At 52.6% G+C, this 13,927-nt stretch overlaps 1 protein-coding gene across 3 annotated transcripts in view; it reads right to left on the reverse strand.

Annotated features, from left to right (window-relative positions):
- Window positions 1-13,927, reverse strand: part of LOC138370890 (PDZ domain-containing protein 8-like) — a 213,436-nt gene that overhangs the window by 72,102 nt on the left and 127,407 nt on the right. The gene's annotated exons all lie outside the window — the stretch shown is intronic.

Below are 13,927 nucleotides of genomic sequence, written 5' to 3' on the forward strand. Positions count from 1 at the left end.
GAATTAATAAATGATAAAAAGCAATAACAAGGTGTTAACTAAAATAAAGCACTCCTTTCCATATTTATCACTCGGTTGCTTCCTTGGGCAATATCCACTCCTTTAGGGTCATTACACACTTCAGTCTAGGCCAGTTTCTTTTTCATTTCCAACAAATCTTTAAACTTTTTAAAAGACACACTTGCCAGGCACAAGATGAGGAAGGAAACCATTGGAGAATTCTCAATGCAGCCCACTGAATGACCATCAAAAGGTACATTCTTTTAAATTCAAAATTTTATTTTTTGCCATACACTTATCCCATCACTCTCAAGCAATTGGCTACTCTGCTGCAACTGCATAGAGGCAATCTAGGTTGCCCAAGAATCAATTACCAAATTTGCTATAAAGTATTAGACAAAATACCGAGTCTTAGTTTCCTTTCTGAGCCTTAGTAAAAATCAGGGTTGAATGTAATGAAACACCATTTTCTGGGTGAGCCTCAGAGGCTCCCTACAGCTATCGGACTGATATACGCCATATTAGTCTGGGGCATCAGTCAATTGGAGTTCAGCCTACTGGGGGCCATGAGCCAGAACCTGGCCCCCCTCAGAGAGGCAAAGGGATCAATAACCTATGGAACCCCCCCACCCATGTATTGGGAGATATTCAATGTCTGCCATCGACCAGGGTTAGGCACTCAGAAAGGTAGGCATAACAAAACAGACCCCACACGGTAATAAAATTGCAACCGATGATCGAACAGAGAGGCAGAACTCCCCCAACTCTAAAGAAACAAGCAAATAAGCAAACGTCATACACCACCACTGCACCGTTTGTCCGTGTAGCCCTCCCCTTCTTGGGAGGGGAGCCCTGGATCCCACGTGCTGGCTACTCTCACCTCCATTTCAGACTCTGAGCATCAAAACAAAACAAAAACCGCCGACCAGAGGGATAGAGGGTGTCAGGGAGCCTCCGGGGCTCACCCAGAAAACCAGCGTTGAATGTGATGAAACTCCATTTTCTGGGCGAGACCCTTCGGCTCCCCGGAGCTATACTGGGCTGATGTGCATTTATTAGACTGTGGCAACAGTCAATCAAAGAAGTTCTAGGCCTACCGGGGACCAGAGCCAGAACCTGGCCCCCTCAAGAGAGGTACGAGGAACAATGGCCTAAAGACACCCCCATGTAATTGGAAGCAGTCTTTGTCTGCCATCTACCAGGTCAGGCACCCAGAAAGGTAGGAATTCCAAAGCAAACTACTGCTGATTAAATAATTTGTAAACTGAAAGCAGAACTAGCAACAGAACTCCTCAAACAAAACCAAGGAAAAAAAGTATGACGGCACAACAAATGTCGTGCATCAGTCTGCACACCCCTCCCCTCCCCCTCCCTGGGTGGGGGACAGGGGATTTCCAGACCTCCACGCCGGCAACTCTCCTCAGTTCAGAGGCTGAGTATCAAAAACGTGAAAAACCGCCGACAAGAGGGAGGGAGGGATGCCAAGGAGCCTCCGGGTCTCACCCAGAAAATGGCGTTTCATTACATTCAACGCTGGTTTTCTGTGGAGAGCCCCTTCGGCTCCCCGGAGCTACCTAACCAAAGATAAAGAAAAAAGAGGGACTTACCAGGGAGGCGGTCATCACTCGCTCCTCAACTCGAAGTCAAGACAAATGGCTGCAACCTGCGACCCAAGGCTACACACGCCCGAGAAGGCCCAGGAACATTAACGTGATACAGTGCAGCCAGGAACCTGTTCGACCTCCAAAAGCCCTGTCCCCAAATGTCAGCCCAGGACATATTCCCCAAAACAGCAGGCAAAGCTGCAAACTTACGAACGTCATGGGCACGGGGATAGACCACAGGCTGGCTGGACCGAATAATCCTGCGGACGACCTGCGAGACCTGCGCCTTGGAACAGGGAAGAAGGGAAACCAGGTCCACCGAAAGCGTGTCTCCTGCCACAGAGGCCGTGGCGCGCAGATACCGGTGAAGAGCCGCAACTGGACACAAACATGATGCACCCCCAGCTGAACCAACCAAGCATCAACAACCCAAGGACCCCTTTGGAAATCAGCAGACTGATTCTTCACCAGAAAAGAAGAAGGCTGCAAACGAATGAAATGACCACCAAGACCGAAAGAGCAGAAACGCCTACGCCGGAGGAGAGCATGAAGCTCCCCGACCCGACCCCCAGAGGCCAATGCCAACAAGAAAAGAGCCTTAGAAAAACAGTCCTGAACAGAGGGGCCCACCACAAACCGAGGAGAAGTGAGAAAAAGGGAGCACCCGGTCCAATGACCAGGACAGCTCAAGCGGCCCATGAGCAGGCCGGAAGTGAAACAACACCCGAGAAAGCTTGCGGAACGGAGTAGAAGTGACATCCACCCCGAAAGCAAGCTACAGCGGCTACGCCAGCGCTGCATGAAACAAGTCGACAGTATTTGGCACAAGACCTGGTATTTGGCAGTCCTGAAACAACTAGGAGAGAAAGGACAAAACAACCCGATCAGAAATCGAAGATAACCTACGAAGAGACAAAAATTGCCGAAAGGACCGCCAGGAAATTTCATACTGCCGTCTAGATGAAACTCGCAGGTGGGACACCATCAACTAAGCCACCTGATCACCATACAAGTGGTGATACACCCGCATCAAAAAGACCAGATGCCAAGAGTGGAGGAGAAGATCGAACCAGAATCATGTAACAGACTGGACCGATCTGCTGAAAGAGGCGGAACCACGGGAAGACCCTCGGGTTAGGACATCGAGCAAGGAGCGACTGAAACCAAGGCTAGCCTGGCCAACAAGGAGCCAACAGGACTACTATTCCTTGGTAAATCTCCAATAGAGCCAGGAACCAGAGTAACAACCAGACCGGAGGGAAGAGGTACAGATAACTCCGCCTCGACCAGTCCAGCCGAAAGGCATCGACCCCGACGGCTTCGCAATCTGGGAAGGGCGCCACATAAACTGGAAGACGCCTTGACTACACCGATGTGAATAGGTACACCTCTGGGCGCCCATACGTCCGGCAGAGCCAACTGAACGAGTAGGCGTCGGCCGTCCATTCCGTGGAAAGGGGAATGAACCGAGACAGGTCATCCACCAGGATGTTGGACACCCCCAGAACATGAACCACCAGGAGAGACGAACACCCGAGAACTCGCCAGACAAGTCACCTGAAGCAACCAGCCCAAAGAACCAAGGACCGCATCGAACCCCCGCGGTTCAGGCAATGAACCACCGGGGAGCAGTCGGAATGGAGCCGGATCGTTGCTCCTTGAGCGACCCAAATCCTCTGAAGCGAATGCCACCATGCCGCAAACTCCCGCACGGTGCTGTGAGCTCAACGGAAGGACGGACCCCACCGACCGTGGCTGGCCTGGTTAGCACTTGTCACAAAACCTCAGCCGAGAGACGAGGCATCCATGAACACATCGAGCTAGGGCTTGGGGAGGCGCCATGGCACAGAACCCCGAAAAACCCGGGATCCGAACCCATCGATCGCGAGAGCGGCAGAAGGGATGACCCTGAAGAAACCAGAACATCCGCTGAAGCCAGATCCGACCCGATGAGTAGACCAGCACGGCAAAGTTCAGGCTCCCGCACAGCCGCTCGAACAACCAAAAACAGCCAGAGGCGGGACCGCAGCCGCAACAGCGGCGCAAGAGGGAGACAAGGAAGCGGTCTGAGAGTTCCACACCAGACCCAGCCAAGTCTGAACCTGAGAGGGAACCAAAACGGACTTCCTCCAGTTCACCATGAACCCAAAACCGGCAAGCTGGGAAAGAACCATATCCCTGGTGAGCAGACACGCGGACTGGCTGTGAGCCCACACCAGCCAGTCGTCGAGGTAAGCCAGAACCTGAAACTCTAATAGAAGCAAACAGGTCACCATGACCCAGTAAGGTGTGTGAACACTCGAGGTGCCAGATTCAAGCCGAATGGAAAGCAATGAAAGTGGTAAGCTTGTCGCTCCACGACAAAACTGAGCCAGTCACTGAACCCCAGATGAATCGGGACGTGTACAATAAAATTATAAAACCAAATACGTGTCCCGGAGGTCCAGAGACACCATCCAGGCACCCGGCACCAAAAGCAGCCGGACCTGAGACAGAGTTGTCATCCGAAAGGAGAGGCAAAAGACCTAGGGATTCAGACTAGACAAGTCCAGTATGAATCACAGGTCCACACAGTCCCTCTCGGAACTGAAAACAGGCGGGAAACCCACCTGAGGTACGTTGTCGTTTCAACAAAGGAGCGACCCAACACCACGGCAGACCAGAGGAAACGACCCAAAATGCCCACGAATCATGGGACCAGGCAAGAGCAAACAGCGCGAGCCTCCCCTCTATTGCCCCGTCAACTGGGCAACCCACAAAAGGACCGACGACCCCTACGAGAGCCCAACTGAAGCTAAGAGCGATCACTGCGTCAACCAGACGCTGACGGCTCCAGAGGAGATGCCAGCCCCGTATATGGCATTACTGGCTTATGACGATCGAAGGAACCCCGAGACCTAGCACGACCCTTCCGGGTAGGACCTCCATGGCCCCCCCAGAGAACCTACAAGTTCGACAAAGGCTGTCAACTAGATGAAGCCACCTGCAGAAAATGCACCACCGCAGACTCTGCAAACAGCAACGGACAAAAAGGTGATGAAAATCTAAGAGCCAGGGCCCAAGACGATTCCAAAATCTGGACGAGCACCGCCTGTCAGCATACGAGGGAAAAAGCGAAAAAGACACTGCCTCCCTCAGAATCGACACCTACAACTTCACCAAAGTAGCCGGCGCCCGAGCTACCGAAGCAAGCACACCGGACCCTGGCCCGAAACCCAGCTCCTTTACACCCAGCATGAGACAATCCAAAGACAGCTCCAGCAGGGAAAAGAAGACCGAAGCCAAGTGCCCATGGGCGCACAAATCCTCGGCCACCAGGGATGCCGAAAGGGAGGGAACCTGCACGTGAAGCCGCACCTGGCCAACATCAAAAGGAAAGACGGGAGCGAACAAGCACGCCTTGAGGTGCTCCAATTCGCCCCCCAGGAAAACCTGAACGACCGTAGGCAACTCTCACCATTCAAGTACGCATTCCGACAGGATGAATGCCAACCCCCCCCCCCACCCCCCAAGAAGAAAATGCAGTCTGCCAGCCAGGAAGACTCTGGCACCTTGTAATGCACCCAATAAAGAAAAAGAGAGCCAAACTCAAAAAGAAGGCTTCATTATCGAGGCGTAATCCGGGTCTCGCAGGAGGCCTTCCACACCTTCCTCGGTGGAATGCGGGAAGCCAAAAACCTCCAGAAGGAGGGAATCGAAGAACCCAAGGGAACTCGGACCCGAACCCAGGGAGAAGACGAACTCATAACAAAATCGTACAGGGAGGGGAAAGTAAAAAACCCTCCCCCTGTAACAACAAGCCCCGCACCGAGGGTACCAAACACCCAAGCAGGGACCAGTGGGGCCCAGGCTCCCCCCCCCAAGTCAACTCCTCCCCAGCCCCGGGAATCCTCCACGTCAGGACCCGCGGCCGAGCCTCCAAACCCTTTGCCTTTGGAGTAAAAGCAGAGTCCACCGGAAAAGCAGGGATAAAGGGGGCCCACTGGCGTGGCCCAAAAGCTACGGCAGGAGGACCAGGCTTGAATGCCTCCGCCGCCAATCCGGAAGGGGCAATCCCTGAAGCCACCCAAGTCTCACTACCAGTATAATTCAGCGGGGCAGCTGTGGGGCATCCGGAAAGGCAACCAACCTCACACGTTGCTGCAACTTAAACCTTGCATGCAACGCTAAAGCTGCCTGCACCCAAATATCAGTCTCAGTGGACTGGGTAAATAGACTACAATGCCCCCCCTTCCCCCTCCCAGGGAGGAGGGGAGCTGCGCAGGCAGCGACGTGTGACATCGTGATCGTTTGCTCGTTTCGTTTAGGGGAGTTCTATCCACTTGTTCGGCTTTTGGTAGCAATATTTTCACCAGAATAGGGGTTTGTTTTGGGATGCTTAACTTTCTGGGTGCCTGACCGGTTGATGGCAGACATAGAATGCTTCCAACCACACAGGGGGCTTCTATAGGCCATTGCTTCCCATGCCTCTCTGAGGGGGCCAGGTTCTAGCTGTGGTCCCCGGTAGGCCTAAAGAACTCCATACTCATGAGTGATGCCAAAGTCTGACATTAGCATATCAGCCTGGATAGCTCCGGGGAGCCGAAGGGGCTCCCCCTAACCCCCCAGAAAAATGCCAACTGGAGGGAGGGAGGGAGGGAGGGAGGGATACCAGAGAGCCTCCGGGTCTCACCCAGAAAATGCTGTTTCATTACATGCAATGATGGTTTTCTGTGCAGAGCCTCTTCGGTACCCCGGAGCTACCTAACCAAAGATAAAGGGAAAGAGGGACTTACCCGGGAGGCAGCCGCTACTCGCTCCTCAACTCGAAGTCCAGACAACTGGCTGCAACCTGTAACTCAAAGCTACACAAGCTCAAGAAGGGGCCCGGAACATTAACAAGGTATCGGGCGGCCAGGACCCTGTTCGACCTCCAAAAGCCCCTTCTCTAAATGTCACCTCAGGACATATTACCAAAAACAGCACCCAAAACCGTGAACTTCCGAACGTCATAGGCAATGGGAATATTGGAGTACAGGCTGCAGGCTGGCTGAACTGAATACTCCTCCGGACTTCCTGGGAGTCCCGCACCCTGGAACAGGGAAGAAGGGAAACCGGGTCAACCCAAAGCGCGTCCCCTGCCATGGAGGCTGTGAAACGCAAGTAACAGCAAAGAGCTGCAACCAGACACAAAACATGATGCACCTCCGGCTGAACCAACCAAGCATCAACAACCCCAAAGGCCACTCCAGAAAGGAGCAGTCTCATTCTTTGCCAGAAAAGAAGAAGACAGCTCCAACTGAACAAAATGACCACCAGGACTGAAAGAGCAGAAACCCCTGTGCCGGAGGAGAGCATGAAGCTCCCTGACCCGACCCCCCAGAGGCCAATGCCAACAAAAAATGCCTCAGGAAAAACAGTCCTGAACTGAAGAGGCCACCACAAACTGAGGAGAAGAGAAAAATCAGAGCACCTGGTCCAATGATCAGGATGGCTCAGGCGGTGCATGAGCAGGCCGGAGGTGAAACAACGCCCAATAGAGATTGCAGAACGAAGCAGAAGTGACATCCAACCTGAACACAAGCTGAAGCGGCTCCACCAGTGCCAAACAATACTAGGCGACAGTATTCAACATAAGATGACAGTCCTGAAACAACCAAGAGAGAAAGGAAAAACAACCCAAATAGAAATCAAAGACAACCTCCAAAGAGTCAAGAAATGCCGAAAGGACCGCCGGGAAACTTTATACTGCCGTCGAGACGAAACTTGAAGGTGGGACACATTCAATTAACCCACCTGATTATCATACAAGTGATGATAAACCCGAGTCAAAAAGACCAGACACAAAGATTGGAGGAGATGATCAAACCAGCCACGTACCGGACCAGACAATCTGCTGAAAGAGGCGGAGCCACGGAAAGACCCTCGGGTTCGAACACCGAGCAAGCAGCGCCTGAAACCAAGGGGCCAAAAGGACTACTCTTCCCTGGTAAGTCTCCAAGCGAGCCAGGACCTGGAGCAACAACCAAACTGGGGGAAAAGGGTACAGGTAACTCGCATTGACCAATCCAGTCAAAAGGCATCAATCCCGACAGTCTCACAGTCAGGGAAGGGCGCCGCATATACCAGAAGACGGCTCAACCAAGCCAACGCGAAGAGGTCCACCTTTGGGCACTCGAATGCCCGGCAGAGCCAACGGAACGAGTCAGCGTTGACCGTCCATCCTGTGGACAGGGGAATGAACCGGGACAGGCCGTCCGCCTGGATGTTGGACACCCCTAGATATGAACCGCCAGGAGAGTCAAACTTCGAGAACTCGTCAGATGAGTCATACGAAGCGACCAGTCCCAAAGAGCTAAGGACTGCATCGAACCCCCCTTGGATCAGGCAATGAACCACTAGGGAGCAGTCTGAATGGAGCTTTCCACACCACCAAGAAATCCCGTACCATGCTGTGAGCTTGACAGAAGGATGGACCCCCACCGACCCATGGGGTTCATCCCCCGTGGGCCTTGCATCAGTTGTTACGTCACCAGCTTTCTTTTCATTTTTTTCGGGGTTCAGAGCCATGGCACCTTCCGGAGCTCTCGCACGATATGGTCATGGATGCCTCGTCCCTCAGTTGGGGTTTTGTGACCCCAACCACAGTGCTCATCAAGCCAGGTGGGAGGCTGTGGGCTCCATCGTTCCATCGCGCTCACAGCACTGTGCGGGCGTTCGCAACTGTATGGCTTTCGCTGATTCGGCTCGCTCGGGGCTCTATGATCCCGCTCCATTCAGACTGCGCCTCGGTGGTTCATTGCCTGAACCGTGGGGGAGGGATGTATCTTCGGTCCTTGGCTCTTTGGGGATGGTCACTTCGGGTGACTCGTCTGCTGTTTCTTGGGGTTTAGCTCTCCATGTGGTTCACATCCAGAGAGTGTCCAACATCCTGGTGGACGGCCTGTCTCGATTAATTCCTCTGTCCACGGAATGGATGGTCAATGCTGATTCCTTCAGTTGGCTTTGCCGGATGTTTGGGTCCCTGGAAATGGACTTCTTCACGTCGGCATGGTCCCTGTGACTCCCGATATATGTGGCACCTTTCCCTGACTGCAGAGCCATCGCCATGGACACTTTTTGGCAGGATTGGTCGAGGTGGGGGTTATCTGTACCTCTTTTTCCTGGTCCAGCTGTTGCCTCGAGTTCTGGCTCGATTGGAATCATATCACGGGATAGTGTTCCTTGTGGCCCCCATGGTGGGTGACCCAGCCTTGATTTCAGTCATTGCTTGCTCGGTCTCCGAACTCAGGGCGGCATTTTCCGCAGCTCCACCTCTTCCAGCAGATCGGGCCGGTCAGGTACCTTGCTGGTTCAATCTACTCTTCCACTCTTCGTGTCTGGTCTTTTTGACGTAGGTGTATCACCGCTTGTATGGTGATCAGATGGCTTCATTAATGGTGTCCCACCTGCAGTCTTCTTGGAGACAGTATGAAGAGTCTTGGCATTCCTTTCGCCATTTTCTCTCTCTTTGTAAGTTGTCTTCTGTTTCCATTTGGGTTGTTTTGTTCTTTCTTTCTTGGCTTTTTCAGGACAGTCATCATATGCCAAATACTGTTGCCCCTTATCGTGCAACACTGGCGGAGCCACTCCAGCTTGTGTTCGGGAGGGATGTCACTTCTGCCACGTTCCGTAAGCTTTCTTGGGCGCTGTTTCACCTCTGGCCTGCTCCTGAGCCATCCTGGTTTTTGGACCAGATGCTCTCCTTTCTCTCTTCTCCTCAGTTTGTAGTGGCCCCTTTGGTTCTAGACTGCTTTCAGAAGACTTTGTTTCTGTTGGCTTTAGCCTCTTGGGGTCGTGTCTGTGAGCTTCATGTTTTCCTCCAATGCAGGGGTTTCTGTTTGTTGGTCCTGGTGGACATTTTGTTTGATTGCAGCCATCTCCTCCTTTTCTGGAGAAGAATGAGACGGCAGGCTTCCGAAGGGGTCCATGGGTTATTGATGATTGGTTGGTTCGGCCAGGGGTGCATCATGTGTTGTGTCCGGTTGTGGCTCATTGCCATTACTTGCGCACCTCGGATTCTGTGTCCGGAGACGCACTTTGGGTTGATCTGATTTCCCTTGTTCCCTTCTCCAGGGCTCAGATCTCTGAAGTTGTCTGCAGGGGTCATTAAGTCTAGCCAACCTGTGGTCTACCCTCATGCCCATGATGTTTGTAAGTATGGTGCTCTTGCTGCTGTGTTTGGAAACATATCCTGGCCTGACATTTGGGTGTGGGGGTTTTAGAGGTCGAACAGGGTCCTGGCAGCCCATTTTTTGGTGAATGTTCCGGGGCCAGGTCGTTCTTGTGTGGCCTTGGGCCACCGGTTGCAGCCAACTGTCTCGTCTTCGAGTTGAGGCACACAGACCTGCCACCTTCTGGGTAAGTCCCCTTTTACTTATCTTACTTATCCAACAGGGCTCCCCACAGAAAACCAGCATTGAATGTAATGAAACACCATTTTCTGGGTGAGCCCTGGGGGGGCCCCCCAGCACCCTCCCTCCCTCCAGTCGGTGGTTTAGTTTTCGTTAGCTCAGTCTCTGAACTAGGGAGTGGGCTGCAGGCGCAGGGGTCCGAGGCACCCCCATTCTCCTCCGGAAAGGGAAGGTGGGGTTGAGAGCAGCACGAACAAGTGATATGCAGGGTTGGTGACGTTTGCTTGTTTCCTTGATTCTTTTGGGGAGAGTTCTGGGCCTCTGAACAGTCTTCGGTTGCAATTTTCTACCAGGTGGGGCTTGTTTTGAGACGCCTATCTTTCTGGGTGCCTAACCCCGGTCGATGGCAGACATGGAATACTCCCAAAAACAATAGGGTTTCCTTAGGCTATTGTTCCCTGCGCCTCTCTGAGGGAAGCCCAGGTTCTGGTTCGTGGTCCCCGGTAGGCAGAACTCTAGTTGACTGAAGTCCTAGATTAATACAGCTGATATCAGTCAGATAGCTCCAGGAAGCCTTCGGGACTCACCCAGTAAATGGCGTTTCATTACATTCAACCATGTTTTTTTTCAACAAGATGATAGGGATAAGCAAGACTGTGAAATGGTACAAAAAGACAAACCAACAAAATCACTAGAGGTGGGGGGAGGGAGGGGGGGGGGGAAGTAAAGAACAAGGGGAGAAGAAACATGTTCCTGAAAATTGTATATAATAACATACATGGAGTGAAGTAAAAAATACTGGAGCTAAATGACACAATACAGCTGAAGACACCACTGCTGCACTAACGGAGACGAAACTGGGAGAAGATACAGTATCTTAAATGAGGTCGTATTCCCGAGGGACTACTCAATTTGGAGATGGGACAGAAGAATTAGGAAAGGTAGAGGCATTGCTATGCTGGTGAAAGAATACCTATAGGTAAATAAATTAATGATTGCAAACCCGTGAGAAGTTGACATAATGGCACTAGAGATTTGTAATCAGGATGATAAACTGATAATCATAAACATCTACAGTCCACTGACTTGCAACACATGGACAAAGGAAGAGCTGGACAACAAACGAGAGGGCCTCATAACGATCATGAGAGATATTATAGTATGAGCGGATAAAGAAAGAGCATGATTGTTGGTACCTGGTGACTTTAACTGGAAATCTATAGACTGGGAGGCCTATGAAACAACAATGGAGGATTTTTAGACAGGTAGATTTGTAAACCTCATCCTATAGAGATTCATTTATCAACATTTTCAACAAGCTACAAGAATGAGGGAAGGGATGTTCCTTTGATGCTGTATTTGATGTTCACATGGAAAAAAGAAAAAATATTTGACATTCAGAACCTTCCCTCCCCTCTCGGGCAAAAGTGGCAATGTCCTTTTGGAAATAAAGTATGCAATGCATTATAATCTAGAAGAGAATGAGGAAAATGAAGCAGTTGAAAAACCTGATTTCAGGAGAAGACACTATGAAAAACCAAGAAAGTTCTTAAATGAATTTGACTGGAAAGATTTGCTGTTAGGCAAGGTAGTAAATGAGATGTATGTAAGGTTTTGTGAAATATATAATAAAAACCCAAAAAACCAGCATTGAATGTAATGAAACGCCATTTTCTGGGTGAGACCCGGAGGCTCCCCGGAGCTTTACCGGCTGATATGCTAATGTCAGACTTTGGCATCAGTCATGTGTATGGAGTTCTAGGGCCTACCGGGGACCACGAGCCAGAACCTGGCCCCCTCAGAGAGGCAAGGGGAGCAATGGCCTATAGAAACCCCCGTGTGGTTGGAAGCATTCTATGTCTGCCATCGACCGGGTCAAGCATCCAGAAAGGTAAGCATTCCAAAACAAACCCCTATTCTGGTGAAAATTGCTACCTAAGCCGAACTAGTGAATAGAACTCTTCAACAGAAAACACGGAAACTAGTATGACGTCATACGTCACCGCGCCGCTGTCTGCGCAGCTCCCCCCTCCCCGGGAGGGGGAAGGGGGAGCCCCAGACCTCCCACGCCGGCTATCCACCCATCAGTTCTGAGGCTGGATGTCAAAACACGCGAAAAACGCCGACCGGAGGGAGGGAGGGTTGCCGGGGAGCCTCCGGGTCTCACCCAGAAAATGGCGTTTCATTACATTCAACGCTGGTTTTCTGGGGGGAGCCCCGTCGGCTCCCCGGAGCTAACTACCCACAGAGGAAGGTCAAAGGGACAAAACCGGGAGGCGGACACCACGCACCCCCCAAGGAGGCGAGACAACCGGCAGCAAACGCCAACCCAAGGCGCCACAGCCCCGAAAATCCCGGGAACAACACGAGAACCACGAGCAGCAAGGCCCCTGCACGAACACCAAAAATCCATGCCCGAAAGACTGCAAGGCCACGTCGCCCAGACGGCAGCGAGAGCAGCGAAGCCACGAACGCCACAGGCATGAGGGAAGAACACAGGCAGCTTAGCCGCAAGAACACGGCTGACCACCCGGGACACCATCACCCGCGAACCGGGAAGAACAGAACCGGAACGCAAAACGCGCTCCGGACCCAAACGCCGTGGCACGCAAACAACAGCAGAGGGCCGCCACTGAACACAAAAACGACACACCCCCGGCCCGACTAACAAAGCACCAACAAACCCTGGACCCCTCCAGAATGCAGCAGCCCCACCCCGCGCCAGAAAAGATGGAGACTGCTGCCATCAAACAACCAAAACGCTAAAACCGAAGGAGCAAGAAAACACAGCGAACCGACCCCCAGAGGCAAAGGCCCAAAGGAAAGAGCCGACGAAAAAACACACCGGAACCGAAGGGGCACTACCAACCGAGGAGAAGACAGAGCACGCTGACCAGAGACCAGGATGGTGCAAGCGGCGCACGAACAGGCCGGAGGTGAAATGACGCACAAGACAGCTGACTAACGGTGCAGAAGCAACACCAAGACCGAAAGCAAGCTGAAGCGGCTCCGCCTGCGCCGCACGAAAAGAGGCGACAGTATGTGGCAAGACGACGGCCCCCAACCCCCACTAGAAAACCAAGCCGAGAGTAAACCAAGCCAACAAGAAGGACCCACCGAAGAAGGGACAGGAAAAGGAAGGACCGCCAAAATACCCCATACTGCCGCCAAGAAAGCACGCAGGTGGGACACCTACCACGAAGCCACCCGACCACCAACCGGAGGCGAGACCACGAGGCAGAACATAAGCAGCCCCGACAAGGCCCCCCCGAGCCCAGGAAAAAGGCGGAGCCGCGAGAAGATCTCGGGCGCGACCACCGAAACCCAGGCGGCACAAGGAGATGGAACGTCTGCCGAACAGAAAAACTCCGAAGCATGCAAGCCCGCCAGGAGTTCAGAAACGACGGGTCCGACGCGAGACATCGCAAGACCCCCCCCCCCCAAAAAAATAAAACAACCAAAGAAGGCGGAAGGGTCGCCGCCAGAACAGGACCCGAACCAAGGGGCACGAACAACTGCAACAGACCGAGACAAAGAAGCACATCACAGGACACAGGCTGACCAACGCCTAAGAACACACGCAGAACATTCCTGCTGCAGAAGAGGCAGGAAGAAAGAGCAGAAGCACAAAAAAAAAAACCAGGAGAACAACCAGGGGTGGACAATCAGGCAGGGACAAAAACCCCACGCAATCCCCAGGCACAAAACGGCAGCAAAGCGCCACTCCACAACCGGACACAGGAACAAGGACACGCCACCGTGAAACACGGTACCAATGCTCACGTGCAGCAGCAGCAGCAACAGGCACCACTGCAACATGCAACATGTAAATAGCAACTCCCCTCTGCAAAGGCAGAGAACGGAGCAGGCAGACCCCAGACAGGGCCAACGGAGACACGACAAAACCCTGCAGGCCCAGAAACCTGCACCAGGCGACCGACGGCGGAGAAA

This window comes from Procambarus clarkii, chromosome 33, assembly GCF_040958095.1.
Source record: "Procambarus clarkii isolate CNS0578487 chromosome 33, FALCON_Pclarkii_2.0, whole genome shotgun sequence".
In the NCBI taxonomy this organism is placed as follows: Eukaryota; Metazoa; Arthropoda; class Malacostraca; order Decapoda; family Cambaridae; genus Procambarus; species Procambarus clarkii.